This window comes from Equus caballus, chromosome 1 (assembly GCF_041296265.1).
Source record: "Equus caballus isolate H_3958 breed thoroughbred chromosome 1, TB-T2T, whole genome shotgun sequence".
Classification (NCBI taxonomy): Eukaryota; Metazoa; Chordata; class Mammalia; order Perissodactyla; family Equidae; genus Equus; species Equus caballus.
Window position 1 is genome coordinate 165,317,113 of NC_091684.1, and position 18,579 is coordinate 165,335,691.

The window sequence follows — 18,579 nt, forward strand, 5'->3', positions numbered from 1 at the left end:
TTTTCTCAGTTCTATATCACATTGCAAAAGATCACATAAAATTACATTCATCGAAGTGTTGGTAACTTAACATGTCATCTCTTTGGTGGTATACTCCTTTTAACATTATTAAGGCAAAGAAATAAGCATATAATGATGAAATTTCAGGCTTCAGCAGCCAGCCTTCTGAGTTATTTTCTGATTTTACAATGCAACCATCTATACTGTTTAGGACAGAGTTTTGTCCTATGTTTCAGGTAGGGTCCCAGAAGCTCCTTAATTCTCTTTTTCTATAAATTAGAAAAAAATATCAAAAAAAATTCTATAAAATTTTCTATGAATTACTATAAGTAATTGTGTATAAAATTTGAACTTAATTCTTTTTTTGCTCAGTTTTATGTTTTTAATTTTCATTAACTATTAGATGGAGGCTTACCTTACATAATTTTTTTATCTTCACAGAGCATTCTCTTATATAATTTTTGTGTACAGTAAAAGAAAATATATGGTGTATCTGATAAAGGAATTGCATCCAGAATATACAAAGAACTTTCAAAACTCAAACTCTAAAACATGCAACCCAATTAAAAAATGGCAAAAGATTGAACAGACACTTCACTTCACCAAAGAAGATACATAGATGGCAAATTCCATGTATACAGAGGTAAGATACAAAGATGCTCAATACATTAGTCATTAGGGAAATATAAAACTTAAACCATGAGATATTCCTTCATACCTACTAGAATGGCTAAAATTAAAAACACTGACCATGCCAAATGTTGCTGAAAATGTGGAGGAACGGGAACTCTTCATACACTGCTAATGAAAATGTAAAACGGTACAATCGCTTTGGGAAACAGTTTGGTAGTTTCTGAGAAACTTAAACACATACCTACCCTATGATCAGCCTTTCTACTCCTTGGTATTTACTCAAGAGACATGACAGCATATGTCCATACAAAGACTTGCATGCAAAAGTTCATAGCAGCTTTATTAATAATGGCTCCAAACTGGAAACAACCCAAATATCCATCAACAGATGAATGGATAAACAGACTGTGATATATCCACACAGTAGAATAGTACTCAGCATTAAAAAAGAATGAACTAATGTTATATCCATGCAACACCATGGATAAACCTCAAAATAATTATACTGAGTAAAAAAGTGCCAGAAAAAAAGAGTACAAACTTTATGATTCAGTTTATATACAACTCTAGAAAAATGCAAACTAATCTACAGTGACAGAAAGCAGATCCCTGGAGGGGAGCAGAGTCGGGCAGGAGGAAGAGATCACAAAGGAGCACAAGGGAACTTTCAGGATGATGGATATGTTCACTGTCTTGAGTGTGGTGATGGTTTCACACGTCGAAACTTGTCAAATGCACACTTTAAATATGTGTGATGTATTGTATGCCAATTATACCTCAATAAAAATAAATATGGTGGCTTGCCTTCTGAGATTTCTTTGCTCTGTTTTCTGTTCCCTATGTTTAACTGAAGTTCTCTTTCCTTTTTCTGTTAAATTTTGATCTACTTCCAGCAGTTTCTCTTCACTGTGGGACCTTGCTCTGGAAGGGAGCCCTGGCATCAGTTTTGAGAGTGTGTGGGAGCTAGACAAGGGCCATGGAACCTTTGAACTTTTCTGCTCTTGAAATGAGCAAAACCTCTTCCAGTTTCAGCTGCTGCTCTTAAATTGGCCCGCCACATTGCCAGGGAGTACCTGTTGTCTATTTTGAGGCTCTCTTCTCACGCCACTGCCTCTCTCCACTATCTCTCTCACTGACGTCAATAGCATGCAGCTGTTGTGGCTGTACAGGGTTTGCCCTATCCACTTGTCTTTTGGGGTTCATGGGAATGTCTTATCACCTAATTTTATCTTAAGGGTTATCTATGGGCTTTTGATTTTGCCATTTTTCCCTATTTTTATACACATTTAGGAAATTCCAAAAACTACACTGCCACTGCTATCTCATCCTCTGAGAATCCTTGGATGACACTCTTGAGTTTTGAGATTCTCCTTTTCGGGAATACTTTTATTGCTCTATTGGCAAAAATCAAACATTGTGCTTTGGTAAGGCATCACATATTGAAATTGGTTGTTTATTCAAGTCATATTTGTTGAGTGCCTACTACATGCTAGGTTCATCCAGACTTTGGGGATACAGTGGTGAGCAAGGTAGACAAGATCTCTGTTTGCATGGCACTTAAATTCAAGAGGGCAGATAGACTAACAAATAAAATACATTGCTGTGGTCTGAATGTTTGTGTCCCCTGCCCCCCATACATATGTTGAAATCCTAACCCCCAAGATGACGGTATTAGGAGGTGGAGCCTCTGGGAGGTAATTAGGTCTTGATGGCTCTACCCTCATAATTGGGCTTAGTGCCCTTATAAAAGAGGCCCCAGAGAGCTCCCTCACCCCTTCCACCTTGTAAGGACACAGAATAGAGGCTCCATTTATGAACCAGGAAGTGGGCCCTCACCAACCACCAAATCTGCTGGCACCATGATCTTGGACTTCCCAAGCTCCAGAACTATGAGAGATAAATGTTTGTTTTTTATAAGCCACTCAGTTTATGGTATTTTTGTTATAGCAGCCTGAACAGACTAAGACATATGTATATATATTTAATTTCAGTTTTAAAAATTATCAGCATGCAGGGGGCCAGCCCGGAGCAGTAGTATGCCTGCTCGACTTCTGTGACCCGGGGTTCACAGTTTCAGATCCCAGGTGCAGACCCACACACTACTCCTCAAGGCACGCTGTGGTGGCATCCCACATACAAAACAGAGGAAGATTGGCACAGATGTTAACTCAGGGACGATCTTCCTCATCAAAAAAAAAGAAAAATTATCAGCATGCAGGTGGTAATTAAAGCCCTGCTAATAGATCATGTGACTTTGGGAGAGCATCTATAATCAGAAGAAAGAGAACTCTCAATCATATTAAAATTTCACGTGCAGAATTAGAAGAGAAGCCATGAAACGGACTGACAAAGAAAAATCAGAGAGGTGGAAGTAGGCCAGGAGAGATCAGGGTTATAAATGAAAATAAAGAAGAGTTTATAAAAGGAGGGAGATGCAAAATTATTATTCCATAGCTCTTGTCCATGAAGAAAGGAGAGAAATAGGGCAATAGCAGAAAAAGGATGCAAACTCTCAACAGTGTGTTTTGCTAGGAAGAAAGAAACTTGCTGTTTTTGGTTGCAGTGAGGATGCAACAGGAAGGGAGAAAGTATAAAGAAATAGGGATTTTTGCACCACTAGACTCCCTGAATGGAGCACTTCCAAAAATTTCCCAGTAAGCTTTGATGGAAGTAGGGCCAGGCACTGTGCCAGGCACTGGGTATTTAGAGATGTAAACTCCATCCTCTCCTTCCCCATAAGATAATCGCAATCTAGCGAAGAGGATAGGCAAAAAGACTGGCTGACTTTATTAATTACATTAACTATCTTAAATTGGCTGCATCAGCACTGTGTACTAGATTGTAAAGTAGGTGGAATTTTATTCCTGCCAGGGGCCTTAATAAATATTTACTTTCTTTTTTACATGATAAAACTGAATCGTAAAAGTTTAAATAGCTCGTCTAAGGTACAGCTCATTAGTAAAAGACTCCTGATTAGGACAGAGTGATCAGACTCCCTAGGAATCTTTTCACTTGAACAGCACAACATCTTCCTAAAAGTATGCATATTTATATTATTTTTAAATACTCCATGCGTGTTTCAAATATTTAACATCTAAATGGTCAATTCCAACATAAAAGCAGGCTTAGATAAATTTGAAACCATCCTGCTACCATACCTAGAAATAATGGGAAAATCACAACAAAATTTTTAATCTAAGTTTGAAAGAAAAAAAGAGGAAAGTCCCAGAGGCAGAAACAAGGGAAGTGAAAGCCCTAATTGTAAGCACGTGAACTGACTCTGCAGCAGCCCTGGGGTAGGGTCCTCTTAGTTTGGCAACAGCCAGGGGCTTAGGGTTACAAAGCATATGAGCTGAGACCTTGGGCCTCTATGATACAAGGTATTAGAATTGAAATTGAGCGTAAAGTCAGAACTTTCAAAGTCACACCCTCAGAGAAAAGGATAATAGAAAGAAAACAGACCATCACCCAAGGGAAATGACAAGGAATCTTGTCTATGAGCTCTGGGAGAAAGAAAATGATAAAAATCCCAAGCATGCAACATGCACAGATTAGCGACCGAGTTTATTTCACCTTCATAGTTCAGGATTCCTCTAAAATGAGAAATTAATTTTTTCCCAGGGACATAAGGCAGAAGTAGAAGTAAAATCACCCTGGAAGAATTCTTCTTAAGTCCAGAAGGCAGAGAATTCACACATACAGAACCACTAAAGATGAGCTCATAGTTAAAATTCACAAAACACACATAAGCAAGAGTCAGCAACAAAAGCAATGGGGGGATTAACTTCCTGTAGCAAACGTGGTTGATTGTCCTGCCAGTATGCTTTGGGCCTTGGACTTTACAACTTCATGCTCATCGTCAACTCACAACAGCAGGTATCTGCATGTCTGCCTGAGGGCTGTCTCTAAAGCAGCAGCATAAACCACTCTGTCCTTGCACATAGCAGGCTACATGTTCCAAGGAGTAAACACCCCCAGAGCAGCCCTCAACCAATGACTAATATGTAAATATCCCAGCTCCCTTGCTCCTGAGCAAGAGGGGGAGGTGTGATAATTCTGAGACGTGTTCTAGCTGTTTCCCACACATTTCCTTCTCCTCCCAAATAAATCAGTTGCACTTGAATCTTCTCAAGGTCAACTTCTGGAAAAATCATAACTAATAAAATAAAACAACAATTTGAATGAGAATATAAAACAAACATATTTAAAAGTGTAAAGACATAGAAGAAGAAATAGAAGCTGTAAGTCAAGAACTAAATCCATAGGCAACAGAAGCAGCAAATTTGAAAAAGAAATGAATAGAAGTTACAGAATAAAAATTGCAATCATTTAAACTTCAGTAAATGAGCTAAACAGAAGGTTAGACACAAACATGAGACAATTAGTGAACAAAAGCAGAAATCCTGAGAAATTGCCAAGAATACAGCACAGAAAGTAAAAGAAAAATATCAGTGAAAAATATGAAAAAAATAGATAAATGCCTGTAGGATAGACCAAGAAGAACCAATATACCCCTAAAAGATAACATAAAATAAATAGAATAGAGACAGTATTCGAAGGTAGAATAGTTTAGAGTTTTCTAAAATTCAAGGAAGACAAGAATTCATAGATTTGAGAAATACAAGTCCTAAGCAAGATATACAAAAATAAATTTACAGTTAGACACATTCCTAGTGAAATTGCAAAATAACCAAAAAGAGAAAATCTGAAAGGCAACCAAAGAGAAGTGTACGTGTATGGAACTATCCATTACAAGCCCAGCAAACTTCTCTCAACAGCAACAATAGATGTTAAATAATATCTTCAAAGCGTTAGGAGAAAATAACTATCAACTCCAACTTCCATGCCCAACTAAACTATTACTCAAGAGTAAGGGCAAAATAAAAATGTTCCTCAAAGGAACAAAAACTGAGAAAATCTGCCATTCACAGATCCTTCTTAAAAGAACTACCAAAAATTAGACTTCATAAAGAGGGAAATTATGGAAGAAAAGTATGGAATGCAGAAAGCAATAGTGATCAAGGATAGATAAATGTGTAGGAAAATCTGAATAAACATTGACGGTAAGAAGTAATGATCACTTATTTAGAGAGAGGAGCTAAAATCAAGGTTGCATCAAAATACAAGGTAATAATAGCAAGGTAGATAAGGATGGTAACAGAAGTTAAAATACTCTGATGATCTTGTATTGCTTGAAAGGAAGATAGATATGTTGATCATCTTGAGACTTTCTTAAGTCAAATATGCACATTTAACATGTCGAGATAATTACTAAGAGAAATGGAAAGTATTTCTAACAAACTAGTCAAGGGGAAAATAGGGGAAAAAAGTAAACTTTGTCAATCAAATATAAAGCAAGGAAGGAGAAACAATGAATAATGACAAAAAGGTCAACAGAAATCACAAAAGATGCTGTATACACACATACATCAGTAATCACAATGAAAGTAAATGGGCTAAAGAGACACAATGAATTTTTAAAAATCTAGTTATAAGATATTTTAAAGAGTGTCAAAAATATAGCATAGGCAAGATGAATAGAAAACTAATAGTAAAAAGGCATGTTAAATAAAGAATATTATCAGTAATTAAAAAACTAAAGAGACCAAGCAAAATTTAAAAGTCATAGTTTGTATTAGTTACCTATTGCACTATAACAAACTACCCCAAAATTCAGTCACTTAAAAATATAAATATTTTCAATTGCTCATAAGTCTCACGTCAGCTTGAAACTTGTGCTGATATGGACCAGGCTCAGCTGACCTTGACTGGGCTCACTCATGCATCTATAGTTAGCTAGGGGATTGGCCATGGGCTGCTGGTCTAGGATGGCTTCACTGCATGCTAGCTCTTGGATAAGGCAAGGAAAGGGGTGGTGAAAGGGCCATGTCTCTCATCATCCAGCAGGCTAGCTGGAGCACTTGCAGGATTCTAAGAAAGAAAAGAAGCACAAAAGGCCTATGCTTAGAAGTGGCATACTATCATTTCTGCTTCATTCTGTTGACCAAAGCAAATGACAGACCATGCCAGATTCAAGGAGTGGTAACAGATTCCACCTTTTCATGATAGGAACTACAAAGTCATGGCAAAGAGCATGGATAGAGGCCATTCATTGGAATGATCAATATAACCAAACTACCACATTCAGCAAGTACTAACAAAACAAAGCCAATATTGCTACAATATCAGAGAAATCAGAAGCAACATATATTATGAAAAAAGAGCATATCATAGAAAGCCGTAACAATATCGAAGCTATGTCTACCTAACAAAAGCAACTCTAAAAATTTTGACTGAATTACACGGAAAATTTACAAATTCACAATTATAATGAGAGATACTAAGGGGCCACACAAGTTGACTGAAAAGACTAAAATCAATAAGGATACATAAGATGTGAATAGCAATATAATCACACTTAATCTAACGAACATATATAGAATTCTGCATCTGAAAATTAAGGTGTCCACATATCTTTTAATCTTATATTGGAACATTTGTAAAACTGATCACATATTTGGCCCAAAACAAAGTACCCATGAATATGAAAAAATTTATATCATACCTACCATATTATATCTCTGACCACATTGCACAAAAGGAGAAAAATAAGAAATTTATATCAAGAAGATCGCTACCACCTCAATAAAAAAGATAGTCTCTCTGCCAAAAACAAACTCTTAAGGCTGGAAATTTAAAAACACACAGATATAATGGATCAAAATTGAAACCTTAATAGAAATTAGCAAAATATTTAGACCTGAAGAACAATTAACATACAGCACACCAACATTTAAGGGAACAGCTAAAGCAGTACTTAGAAGAAACTCACGGAACACCAACTAGTAATAAAACAATGAGATAAATATAAAAGCTAATGTTAATTCAACATTAATACTCTGTATAATTTCATTTAATCTCAGAACAAACAACCCATTGAGTTAACTACTATTATTATCTTTATTTTACAGATGAGGAAATTGAATCTCAGAACTTCATTAAGTTGCCAAAGGTTACACAGTAAGCAACAGAGATAAGATTCAAACAACAGAGCCCAAGCACTTAGCTGATATGTAACTATATATGTACAGCCATGGAAAAGTTACTAAGACACCATTTTAGGTAAAAGAGAAAGATTTCTAGTAATTCCTATATATAAGCCCATTTATGTACTATCAAATACCAAGACTATGCATGTGTACATAAACATGAATTTATGTAAATAAATATTCTATCTGTTAAATATAGAGAATGGAAGTTAGAAGAGCACAGGGTGAAAGGGCATGTTCAAGTTTTAGACTACTACATACTCACTGTTTGAATATTTTTACACTGTGAATGTACCCACATATTACTTGTGTACTTAAAAATAAACAATTCCAAGTGGAAGGGGAAATGGTAAATTAAAATGTGAAGCTGGAAAATAATTCTAATGCAAAAACTTCAAAATATAAATGCACTAGAATCCATATACATGCAGGTAAGAGCAGACTAGTTGTTCAAATAGTAATCAGGAGAAAGAGTGCTTGGTCTGTGTGTCACTACATTTATATAGTTCCAGCATGCCCTCTGGAGTGAGTTTTATGACTCCAGGTTTGGATAATTCTCACATTGAAATAGCCCTCAAAGGGCTAACAAAGATTTGATTATATAAAGATTAACTCAGTTTATTTAACACGTTAACTGTGTGCCGATCACCATTTCAGATTCCAACATATAAGATCCTAGTAATTTCCCTAAAGAAACTCAGGTTTAGTGGAACTTGATGGCTCTCTATGTTCTATATTCAATACTAGATGTCAGGATGCCAAGAGCTAATACATAGGATTTTTGGAGAAAAGAGAAATTAGAACTGATTAAAAAATGCAAATAATCAGTAGGTATCTGAAGATCCAAAGCAAAATTAGCAAAGATAAAAAACAGAAGTAGGGACTCGTCTGACGGCATAGGGTTAACTTTGTGCACTCTGGTTCAGTGGCCTGGGGTTCACCAGTTTGGATCCCAGGTGCGGACCTACGCACTGCCCATCAAGCCACACTGTGGTAGGCATCGTACATATGAAAAAAAATAGAGGAAGATGGGCACAGATGTTAGCTCAGGGCCACTCTTCCTCAGCAGAAAGAGGAGGATTGCCAGCAGATGTTAGTTCAGAGCCAATCTTCCTCAAAAAAAAAAAAAAGGGAAGTAAACAATGGTGGGGGTGGGGTGGGTGAAAACATGTTTTTATTCCTGACATCACCTGCATGCAACACTTGTTAGACTATGAAACATCTTTTTTTCCATGGCCACTACACAATCACAACCACCTTCTTGTCATATTTCTTCTATTCTTGCTTTACCCCAAGAAACAGTTGTGACACATGCATTCCAAAGGGTGCGGTGGGTTTCCCTCCATCAAAACAGCTTTCAAAAACAGAAGCACTTCAACTTGTTCTAAACTTATTATTATCATACTTTCTTGCTGCTTCTGAATTTAATCTCCCCAATTTAGCTGACAATTACAGAGGAGCCAAGCAAATTCTCTAAGTAGTCATGCCTAGGGGGTTCCATAAAAGAGTAACGCTCTTACAGACCATCAGAGCATTGGACAGACTAAATAGTTTCTGAGAAAAAGGTCAAAAATGGCTGAGCATGTCAAATTAGATTGAAATCCTAAGTACTTAACCCACTGAGTTACAGAAGAATAACATGTGGATCACACACACAAAAAAAGTTGTCATTTTTATTATAGTTCTACAAACCTGTACAATCTGTTTGGGCAAATAATGGTTCTAGAGGAAATAATCTGAAAGATTACAGATGGCAAACATTTGGCATATTTTAGGAGGTGAAATTTGAGACTTTAACAAATGTGCTTTTCAGAGAGTTCTGTATTTAAAACGAATTTCCACCTTCATTTTCTCAACAGACTTCAGAACAGCATGTTAGATAGGAAATACCCCATGTTAGACAGGAAAATGGAGCCCCAAAAGAGTCAAGTGACTTAACCAGGGTCATATATCAGGATTCAGTGCCTCTGTTATTAGCAAAAACAGAACAACAATCCTGTTCCTTCTGACCCTTTTTGTCCTGATGACCACCATATTACAAATTTAATTCCATTCCTTAGGAATCTCCCCGAGTTACCTGGATTCGATTGTTGAGTTTACAATTTAGGAGATCCACTTGAGGCTAGGTCTCTTCTTGAACAGATTCTCAAAGTCTGAAGCAAAGAAAGAAAACTTATCTATATTGATATTTGTACATTCCCTGAAAATTATTGATTTTAGTTTCTTAGTAACAGAGGCACATGTAGCTAGAGACAAAATAACACACTGATTACAAAATGTACAATGATGTTGTTCATTTAACAGCTTTTTTAAAATTTAGCTCCTGATAAGAGAGAAATAAATGCTGAAAAGCATAAGAGAGACTAAGTGTCAACACACCGACTTAAATCTTTGGCAATAAATCATGTCCTTTAAGGCCAGTTAGTTAGTTGTGAATATCTAATTACCTTAATACCCTCTTTTACTGCCTAGGGAAGATGAGACTCTGCTAAATATTTATAAATGGCAATTGTCTATATAAACTATGCTATTTTCTCGTGCGAGGGAATGCAAATGAGATGGAGCAAAAAAAATAAATAAAAGCATCAGCTTGCTTTTCCAAGAAAAGTATATCCTGGGATCCTTGGCACTTTTCTATTTGCTATTTCTATAATAAGCTAACCTTGAGCTAAAGTATTGTGAGACAATGAAAAAAAAATCAAAGAAGAAGCATGCAGAATGGTTACAGAGGGCCAGGATCATCAGTCTAGGATGAGCGGGAGAAACAGAAGAAAGAGAAATCACAGAGTTTATAATCTATTTGTTGGGAGAACACCTACACACATGAAATGATTTATTGAGTGTGATAGATTATCTGCAAATGTTAACTAATATCCACAAAACTTCCATTAACCAGTACAATTAGGTATTTAACCTTGGCTGTAATTAATTTTATTTTTTCATTCATATGTGTTTAGCTTGGGGGGAGGGTGATGGCAAAGCACCACATACATACATTTTTATTGTTTAAAAACTTTCCAAAATGTGCTTTTGAACCTTTGCTGTTCTAGCAAGTAAAAATATTGTTACAGTAACCACGGATATTGGATTTTCTGGTTCGGCTCCCATTTCAAATACTTGGCCTCACTGCTTCCATTAAATCTTTCATTCAGGATTTTGTAAAGACTTGAGGCTATCAAGCTGAATATCAGCAATCTCATATAGAGCTGCAGATTAAGAAGTTATAACAGACTGCCATGAACATTTATAATACACGGACTACTCCAAGTTTCTTTTATGAAAAATATAAGTTCATTTTGTTAACATTTTTTTTAAAGTAAAAGGTATCAAAAAGATTATGGTTTGTCCAAGATCCCAGTTAACTGATTCAACAAAGAATTCACAAATATAAAAGAAACATTCATAGAGACTCGTTCAGAGTTAATGCAGGTAATCCAGACACTGGACTTGAGTCACGACTATAAAAACATAAACTGGCATTTTTGATACATCACAATATTCATTACAACGTCACGTCAGACAATGTAGGTTAGTCCACTCAAAACTGGAAAATCCTACTCTAAAAATTGGAAACTTGAACATTCAATTTTCCAGCCTCTATTGCAACTAAGGTGGCCATGTGACAGTTCTCGGCAATGAGAGGCAGGCAGAATTCTGCTGAAAAGTCTTCCCTTCCAGAATAAAAAGGCAAAGCATCACAAAGCACTGTTTTCCCCTTTCTCCGGGCCTGAAATACAGACAGGATGCCTGGAGGTTCAGTAGTCATCCTTATACCAGTGAGTCAATCCAGTAAGAAAAAGACGAAGACAGCCCCAGAGATGTGGGTCCTGGCATTGTAAAGCTGCTATGTCATTGCTACAAGCAACATTTTGTAGCTTTTGTTGTATGCAAGACCAAAAAAAAACCAATAAACGCCTTTTTTTGAGCTGTTGTTTATTCTGGTTCTTAGAGCTGATCACATTCCTAACTACTGAAAATAACTTCTATTTTTACAAAGTTTAATAGGGGCACTTTCCCCTCTGCTATTCTGTCATTGTTTCTAACCACCAACCTGTGCTGTAGGTAAGTAGCAGTAGTCACAGAAGTAGTGACAATAATAACAAATATAGTAATAATAGTAAGAATAATAATTGCAGCTTAGATTTCCAGCACTTATCATGGGCTGCCAGTGTGCTAAGTGTTTTAGAAGGTTTATCTCACAAAAGCCCTAGTCTTTTTAAAGCACCCTCAAGATTTTTTTAAACTGTTAGTTTCAAAAACACACCATTAAATCATTCTTATATACTTACCAAATCCAAAGTGGAAATGACCCTCAACTATCTTTAATTTTTTTTTTCAAGAAATGTCAGTAAGAGTCATTTAGCCGCATCTTTGTTCTATACATTTGAAAGAGAGGACATTCTTCCTTCTACCCTGCCCACTGAGCTGGACTGGGTGTTGCTCTCCTGCTCCCATGATACCTTTTCAACATCTCCATCACCCCTCTGACACATTCTGTTAGAGTTATCTGTCTGTCTTCCCAACAAGATTTTCTTATGCATCTTTGTATTGAGTGCACCTAGCAAACCTCATATAACATTATGAGTATTCAATAAATACTTGTCCAGTAAACAAAGAAACTTTTTAAAGATTGTCTTCAACATTTTTTTCTGTAATAGCCCTGCTCTTCCTCTTCAATTATTTCATCGGATTATATTGTCCTACATTTCTGCCTCTAGCAAAATTCTTGAAAAATCTGAAAAGGGCTCACAGCAATTTAAGCTGGTGTACTTCCAGGATTTTATAAAGCTGGTGAGCCTCTTTGTTCCTTCCCCTTACGACAGTAAAAGGAGCCAAAATAGTTAGTAAATTTGATGTCAAGTCAAATTACATTTTTCACTTAAGGAATTGCCAATTCAAACACAATAGTAAATATTATCTGCTTGTGAAGCAGAGTTTAAGTCCAGATGATTTGTCTAAAGAGCGAAAAATAATTCCTCACTGGCTAAGACTTTTCTATATCAATTGTCTTTTCCATGTCATTTTTCCAATGTTAAAATATATATATACATATATATATATACATATATGTACATGTACCTAGATATATATACATATATGGATACATACATATATACATACACACACACACACACATATGTATATATACACACAGACAATTCTATGAAAATGTTTGGCTCACTACATGTGTGCCCGAATTGATAAAACTTAAATTTCAACCTCAAGACACTTTAAAAATAATGATAAGGTCAAAGAAACCCCAAAGTTGATAGAAAAATTCTAATGTTTAATCTCTGAATCCTTTAAATGAATAATCTGCATTCACAAGGTCTGCTGAACTTGGCCTTTAGATTTACTGTCCTAGTAGACCTTGTATATTGAGAAATCAACAAAATTATTCGAGGAGTAACAATTGCATCTTTGATAACTATATTCTTGGAAATGATCTCATTATTCTAGATATAAATACATAAGGTTTTAAGCAAAGGGTTATAGAAATGTTATTGGTCTATGTCTTGTTTAGACCATTATCGGTTTGCAATTATATGCTTTTTAAAATGCATTGAGTCATTAGATCAATAAACATAAAAGGAACTAAGGAAAGAAAATTGCTATTGCTGTAATTATGTCATGGGTCTGAAACGCTACCTATGAACAGATTTTTGGATGAAAAAATTCAGTTATAAAATTATGGTTGCATGTGGTTAAATTGCACATGTTTGGGATTATATTATACAAGGCAACAAAATGGTGAGCATCATCTTTCCTTTCTTCCTTCTGAGCAAGCAAGATCCCCAAAGTAGCTTTGAGGATACTTTATTTATGGGCCTGCTAGTTCAGGAGCCACACACCAATTCATCATGCTCCTGCTTTGTGCCATCTGTTATAAATAAACATCCCTGCCTGCAACTTTCTGTCGGGGCATGTGTTTACTGTTATGCAGATGAATGCAATATGGAAAGACATTAAAGTTAAAAAAGAGAAAAATTGCTTATGAAAATGCCTCTCGAACTTATATATTCCTACTACTTCTGAACAAAGGTTCAGATCGCATGAAGGCCCATAGCCCAAGCAAGCGCTGGCTCAGAGCTCCTCATTTAGCTTTCACCTACCCGGGGAATATGTGAAAACAAGCAGGGTGATGTGGCCCTGTTAACAGAGAAGTCTGCGGCCAGAGCCTTCTTCCCAGAGTCCTTTTCGCCATTTCACACAACATATTGCTGTGACTTTGGGGAGAGAAGGACAGACAGGTAATGTGGGAACAGTGTTAGAGAGTTTTGAAGGCTGAAGCCGGCATCCACGCTAAAGAGGGAAGAGAAGTCTCTGGGGGCCTGTGAGCAGCAGAGTGACATGGTCAGATCTCTTGGAAAGCAAAATAATTTTGAGCAATGTGTAGAAAACATTTGAAGTGGAAAGAGCCTGGAAGGTTGGGAATTGGGCAAGACAGAAAAAATTATGACAGTGAGAGCAACAGACCCTGAACAACCTCTGGAACCAGTTACTGAATGCTTACACACACTTAAGATGGTAGAAGGCCATTTTCTCCTATAGCATCTAATGCCCCTTCTTTACCACCTTCCCAGAATTCCCACAGACCGAGAACTACAAAGGAGCCGTCCACAAGGAAAGAGCAGAGTGTATCTACAACACACTAAGTAAGTAAACAGAGTTCTCTGTAACCCCATATGTCTATGGGAAGACATAAGCCCCAGAAAATCACATGTAGTGACCGAGTGATGAGAAAACATCTCATTGACTTACCCAAAACCTGAGCCAGGCTTTTCCCCAAATAGAAAGAATAGTAACATTAGGACAAGCGATCTAAAGACATTTATTTGACTTTTGGTTGGTCCAACTGATTAAATTTAGAGTATATACAAATAACCATACATGATAACATTGTGATTACTTTTCATACCAGTATTAACAAAAAGTTATCACTATTTCCAGTGGTGAAATAGAGAAATTTGGTATGTAATACGGGTAATTTCACCTTAAAAATCCATTTACAATCATGATTTGTTCATCATACTATAAATTTAAAAACTGTATAACTTGGCTGTGAATTTACTGGAAGTACTTATGGCCCAGGTAGAATGTTTTACCTGGTAATTCTATATGAGGAAAGGGTACCCCCAAATTAACATAAAAGAATGAGTGATTTCCTGACTTCAAGATAAACTACATCCCTCATCCCCAGGTGTCATTAAAGACTAGATGTATTTTCCAAAGAATGGTTTTGAAAGTCTATTCTATCAGTATTCTAATATTCTGCAATATTTCCTTAGTCATTTTATTATTTCCTTTAAAGATTTAATTCAGTTCTCTTTGATACGTTTCTCAACAGACTAATTATTCCTAAAAATTATTTTTTTTAGGACAAGATTTCTCCTTGAAAATAGGCCTTGATCCCTTCTTTTTTTATTGGACTTAAATAATTTTGCTTGGAAATCAAAGAGTTTGCATTTGGATTTGAATACCTTTCAATAAACACAAATATTATCACTCTAACCAATTTGTTTTACCCATGGTGCTTTCCAATTTTGAAAATTCCTAAAACGCTAATTTTAAAACTGCTTGTTATAAAAAGTAGGTTGATGATGAGAAAGCACCTACAATTTATTATTTATCAAATTGCTTGATTTGAGATTGTAGTTTTTATTGCTAAAAGTGGTAAAAACTAACTAATTATAGGACAAATTAACAAATGTCCAATTACGCTCACCAAACATGATCTAAATAGATTTACAGGTCAGAAGTGTAGACATTACCTGTGCATTTCTCCAAGTGGAAGAGATAGGAATTAAGAAACAGCTTTTACAACTGGAACCTTTAAAGAGTCAGAGTAAATTGTAATTTGAACCCTCATGCTCATTTAAGCTGTTGCACCAACAGTTACTGGAAATGGGCTTTGCAGTAAACAAAATCCACACTGGAGTAAAATTTAGAGCATAAGCATCTATACCTAACATAAGGAGAAGGTTGGTGTGGGGAGTGAGTGCAAGTTTCAGGTCTGGATATTTTCTGCTTTGCCAATCAGGCTGAGCATTGCTTATTTCCTTTTCACCTGAACTGTTGGCCGAATAGGAGAAGGCAAATAATAGAACTGATAGTAACTTTCCAGTGAGTGAGAACAGACCCTTCTATCTGAGCGGAAGAATGTCAGGTCTGCAAAAGCCAAATGATCCCAAGCACCCAAGAGGAAAAACGCCCCAAGTGACTCCAGCACCTTGGGTCTCCTCCCCAAACAAGCCCTGTGCCGCTATCAGTTTTGATAAGCAGGCTTTCCTCACCCATGAGGCTATAACATGATAATGTCATTCAATAACCCTCACACCCTTTCCTGCTATTTGTCTAGCACAGGAAACTGAGGATTTTCTTGTCGTGTGGACACAGCGGAAATATCTAGCCAGCAAATACTGACCCTCGCATGCAAACAGACCCATATCCTCTTTCCGCCTGACAACTTCCTTCCTGCATGCTAAGAACAATCTACCCTTCATTTTTTTCCGGACTTTATACTGACTACTCTGAAAGCCCTTAGGGAGAAGACCAATGTAAACTTCCACTCAACAGCTGGTTTCTCAGACAAATAGGCTGACATTCAATACGGTTGAAGGTACTGAAGATGTCCTCTAAATCTGGTGATAATGTTTTGGAAACAGTGTCTACATACCACTCAGGGAGCTTGTGCTTTGACAATGACCTGAAGAATTCGGCCTGGAGGGACAACTGACTAGATATTTCAGACCCAAATCTAAAATATGTAAAATTGTGTCACAAGCCAGAAAGTTCTATTCTCTAGCTATACTGCAGAACTGGACCTGATATTATTTTACGTTCTTCAAACCTAGGAATTTAAGACACAGATGTTTAGACCTAGGGAGGCAGAGGATATTATAGTTGCACATCCAAATGAGCAGGTAAATCCATTTTGCTCACCCAAGCTGCTTAGGCTTATTAGAGATATTTAAAATCTCTCATCTTTGAGCTAGGTAGTAAGACCTGGTGAGATAAGTGATTTTGCTGGTTACTCACAGCTCACACCTCAAGCAAGGACAATGTGGCTTTCCAAATTTCTTTCTCAAATACTGAAACTTAAACCTGACATTCAACAACCTGTATATGTACATTTCCTTACCAGAATAAATTCTTGATATTCCAAAGACAAAGAGCCCATGCTCTGGAAACCTAACCCAAATCTGAAAAAAAGTTACTAGGCAGCCTTTGCATCCTTCTATGAGATCAGTTTCTTAGAATTTGTTGGTTTGTAATGGGCCAAGTTAAAAAGCTCATTTAATACTGTTGTCAATAATTTCATCTGGTTTGAAACATTTCACTTCCTGGACAAACCTAGTATCAAGCAATGCCCTTGCAGCTAAAGCTCAGGAGCCTGGAAGAGGGAGGAGGAGAGGCTATAAGTTGAAAGCAATGCTGCCAAGCACAAAGTCTGCTATCACCAGCTGCCTCTCGCCTCACATGTCCTCAAGTGCTCTCTAAAACTTCGACATATAAATGATATCTAACAATAATAGAAAAGAATATAAACACTGCTGTTTCTTTATGGCAGCTGTTGAAGAGGTAAATAGTATGCACGACCAAATGATTACCTTCTATCAATTTATCCAAGTGATGAATTTTTACCTCTTTAATCCACACAGAACAGTTTTTTTTTTAAATATACAACAGTAAAGGAGGTTAAAAAATACTTTGAGTTTTGTCACCAGCATTCTAGTGAAGGAAGGACTACAACTCAGTCTTCCAGTCCCCAACCAACAACTCATTTGATTACATGTCTCATCACCATGATCAAATAGAATAAACAGAAATGATATAAAAAATATTCCAAACACTTGTTAAGTGCTTCTTTTTTGCCAGGAAATGTCGTAAGAGTTTTGCATGGATTATCTCATTGAAACCTCATTCCAAACCTAAAAGGCAGATAGTATTTTACAGTATTGTGTTAACAGCTGACACTTACTGACCACTTACCATGTGCAAGGTACAGTTTTTAGAGAACTAATTCAGTAAATCCTAACAACAATCCGGAGATGGAAGCGATTTCCTGACTTTTACAGATGAAGAAACTAAGACACAAGAAGACAAAGTATCTTGCCCAAGACGTAGAACTAACAAGTGGTGGGGCTGGGCCTGGGAATCAGGTAACCTGAAAGTTTAGCATCTAGGACCTTGAGTGAGTCACTATGCGGCAGGTTCCTCATCTCTAATGTGGGTCTAAAAATAACTGCCACTGCCCCTCACAGGGCCATTATAGGGACTAAATGAGAAAAGGCATGCGACTAATTAACACAGAATTTCCCTTACCCTTAATGCACACAATTTCACATCACTAGGACTAAATGACAGGCTGTATGTCAACTAAACATAAAAGCCACGTTCGTCCTCTGTGGCTTTTTGTTTCTTTACTTCCTTTAACACTTTTTGACATTTTCATAAGTTTGTTCAAAAGAAAGAAAGTCATGCCATTTTGAGACCAAAGAGCAATTCACTTCATAATTGACTGGGTAAAATGTCAAGAAAAGGAAGAAATAGAAGAATATTGGTGTCGGCTGCAGCTATAAAAACAACCCAGCATAATTTGGATGAACATTCTTGAAAAGTACTGTAGTAGAGAATCTTCTGCATCTACAGTTATTGGCTCAAAGAGACTGCTATAGCAGCTCTAACATTTATCCCTGGAATCAAAGAGGCATTGATTGGCCCACTTTAGTTCAGTGCTTTCTGAGGGAGACCTGCTCTCAGAGGGAAGGCACGGAGCAGTAGGGACACTCAGTATCTCTATCACAGGACCCCAGTCTTAGGGAGGCTCCCTCTCACGACCCCACCCCCACCCCTACACAAGGCCCCAGTCCCAGAAAGGCAGTTCATGGGAATA

At 36.8% G+C, this 18,579-nt stretch overlaps 1 long non-coding RNA gene across 2 annotated transcripts in view; it reads right to left on the reverse strand.

Moving 5' to 3' along the window:
* Positions 1–18,579, reverse strand: part of LOC111768340 (uncharacterized) — a 505,095-nt gene that overhangs the window by 373,088 nt on the left and 113,428 nt on the right. For both annotated transcript variants that reach the window (XR_011440335.1, XR_011440332.1), the window contains one exon: positions 9,760–9,835. This is a non-coding gene — a long non-coding RNA (uncharacterized lncRNA). The remainder of the gene's footprint in view (positions 1–9,759; positions 9,836–18,579) is intronic.